The sequence below is a fragment of the Octodon degus genome, unplaced genomic scaffold (assembly GCF_000260255.1).
Source record: "Octodon degus isolate 3935 unplaced genomic scaffold, OctDeg1.0 scaffold00080, whole genome shotgun sequence".
Classification (NCBI taxonomy): domain Eukaryota; kingdom Metazoa; phylum Chordata; class Mammalia; order Rodentia; family Octodontidae; genus Octodon; species Octodon degus.
In genome coordinates, this window is record NW_004524656.1 from 10,712,132 (window position 1) to 10,715,556 (window position 3,425).

Below are 3,425 nucleotides of genomic sequence, written 5' to 3' on the forward strand. Positions count from 1 at the left end.
TCTTCTTTCGAATTCTTACACTAGGGAGACTATATAATATTTACACATGTGGGTCTGGTTTATTTCACTTATGAGTATATCTTCAAGTGGCATCCACCTAAATATGAAGGCTTCGAGTTTATCATTCTTTATAGCTGAGTAATACTCCATTGTATAAAAACACATCTTTTTCATTCATTCCTCAGATGACGGGCATTTTGGTTGCTTCCAAAAGTTTAGAAGGATTTTTTTGACTGGCTTAGGCTGCCTTAAGGGAGGATCTGGTAAGGCATATGGAGATATGGAGCTGGGGATTGAACCGCGGTCCCCTGCGCCTGACTGGGTTTGCCAGAGCAGGCACTTAAGCAACTGAGCTAACCCGCAAGCCCCCAATAAATACAACATTCTTAATTTTTACACTTAAATTTATTTTTCATGAAAAGAGAAACAACACAAGATTGCTTTATTATTGAGTAAAAATACAGCATTAAATTACCATCTTAACCATTTTCAATTGTTCTTAGTAGTTTTGTAATCCTTTTCATTTCTATGACATCACTGTAATGTCTTCTTTTCCATTTCTAATTTTAGATATTTGACTTTTCTCTTTCTGAGATTACATAAGTGTTTATTTTCTTTCTTTCTTTTTCTTTTTTAAAAATTCTAAGACAATCAAAGCTTAGTTTTGCTGATTTTTCTACTAGACTTATTCTATACTCTATTTCATTTATCTCTACCCTCATCTTTATTATTTCTTTTCTTCTGTTGACTTTGGTTTAGTTTGCTCTTATTCTAGTTCTTGAGGGGCAGAGTTATGTGGTTGATGTGTAATTGTTTTGTATGTGCAATTACCATATGTTAATTTATTTAGTTCAATATTATTAATACATGTTTGAGGTACATAGTAATTATATTTATGTTTGTGGATTCATAAATATCCATATCACATTTTGATTTTTTAAATGTATTTGGTTGTTACAGGGTCTCACTAAGCAGCTCGGACTGTAGTGACCCTCCTGTTTTCAGCCTCCCCAGGGCACAGATTGCAGGCCTGCGCCACCACACCAGGACGCAGTGGCCAATTTAGCATGTCCGGGGGTGGGGCCGGTGGGCATGCGATACATTTTGATCATTTTATACCCCTTCACCCCATCACTCTTGGCTGTTTCTCCTTCCTAAGATCCTTTTTCCAACTCCACAGAATCTACCTCCCTGTTTCTTACCATTTCTCTTTTATCTTGCTCTTTAAAATATTTATATTTTGGGAGCTTTGATATTACAGAGCTATTACTTAGTATTATGGTCTCAAGGTGCATCCATTTTCATACAAATGACTCAAACGTACCCTTCTTTATGGCATATATGCATGCCTAGATAGATGGAAGGATACATAGATAGATCTACCATAATACTAAGTGAAATAAATAAGACACAGAATATAAACTATTGCATGGTTTCTGTAAGAGCAAAGCTTCAAAAATATAAATGTTTACCATTCTTGGTAGGTTCACTGTTGGTATATAAAAATGTTATTAATTTTCTGTGTGCTTATTTTGCATCTTACCACTATCCTGAATTCATTTATTAATCTGAGAATCTTCTGACAGAGATATTTGGGTCATCTATGTAAGAGACCATGTCATCTGAAATAAGAGCAGTTTAACTCTCTCTTTTCCTACTTAAATATCCTTTTTTATACAGAGTCTTGCTAGATAGCCCAAACTGACCTTGAACTCACAGTGATCCTCCTGTTCAGCCTCCCAAGTGCTGGGATTACAGGCATGTACCACCACACCCAGCAAATCCCTATTTCCTTTCCTTCTTTGACTCACCTCACTTAAATTGTTAGTACTACATTGAGCAGGAGTGGTCAGAGTAGAATCCTTTCCTGGTTTCTGCTTTTAAAGGGAGTGCTTTCAGTGTTTTCCCATTTAGCACGATGTTGGCAATGGATTTGTCATAAATGCCATTCATCAGTTTAAGGTAAGATCATTCCATAACTATTTTCATTAGGGGTTTTTATCATGAGTGGATGTTAAATTTTGCCAAAGGCTTTTTCTGTATCCATTGAAAAATCATTAGGTGATTTTTATTGTTGCTTCTCCTTATGCTGTGTATTCCATCTATTGATTTATATATATTGAGCCATTCTTGTATTCCTGGCCTTAACAAATGATCTGTTGCATTCTTTTTGATTTTGGCAATATTCCCTTTCAATTCCCTGGAGGACTTTCATGAGTATTAGAGCTAGTTTTTTTCTGAAGTTCGGGTTAAGTTTAGCAGTAATTTGATTACATCCTTGGCTTTTCTTATTTGGTAAGGTTTTTATTGCTCCCTCTATTTTATTGCCTGTTATTGTTCTGTTCAAGATTTTTATAACTTATTAGATCAATTGTGATAGTTCATATGTGTCTAGAAATTTATTTATTGCTTCTAGAGTCTCCAATTTATTGGAATGTAAATTTTTGATGTAGTTTCTTATAATCTTGTTGATTTTAGTCCTATCTATTGTGATTTTTGTCTGTTTCACTTCCAGTTGCATTGATGACTCTTTCTTTGCCCTTTTTGGTTAATTTGCCTAATGATTTGTTCATTAGGTTTAATCTCCTGCCTCAGCCTCCCATGGTCCTGGGGTTCTAGGCACGCACTACCATTCCCTGATCACTGGATCTAGTTTTAGAACACACTCAAGTACTACAGTGAAATACACTATAGAGGAATGCGAGCAATTTTGTTTTGTCCATACAACTGAAGAACTTATTTATGCCTGTTGTATTGTACAGGACAACTCTACAAAATACTGAAGTCATAAACTCTCATTATTCTGAGCCATTTCAGTTAGGACATTCAATTTCTTGAGGTAAGAAATGAGGCAGAAGGTAGTAGAGTGATATAGACAAATTTCACTCCATTTGAAGAGTAACAGTACAAAAATCTAGATATTGTATCATGCTAAAAGTATGTCAAAAATTTGAATTTGAATGAAACTTTGTGAAACTATTAATTAAATAGGCAATTAATGATGAAATAGAGAAATAATTAGATTTATTTCAAGTTTAGTGTAGGAAGGAGTAGAACCAAAAGGTAGCTCAATACATGAAATAAATTTGTAATGTAAATTACCTTGTTTCTAAGTGAAGTTATATTATTTAGGGGAATCCAGTCCTAAGTTGTAGGATGTGTTCTTTGCACTAATGTTATAGTGTTACCATTTCATTTCTTCTCACTTAGAAACACAGTCCAGCCACATACACACTTGCAATCCTAGACCTGAGTAGGTTAAGGCAAAAGGACCACTGTGAGTTCAAGGTCGGTCTTGGCTGCATAATGAGTTAAAGGAAGCCTGGACTACATACTACATAGCCAGATCCTACAGAAGGAAAGGAAAGGAAAGGAAAGGAAAGGAAAGGAAAGGAAAGGAAAGGAAAGGAAAGGAAAGGAAAGGA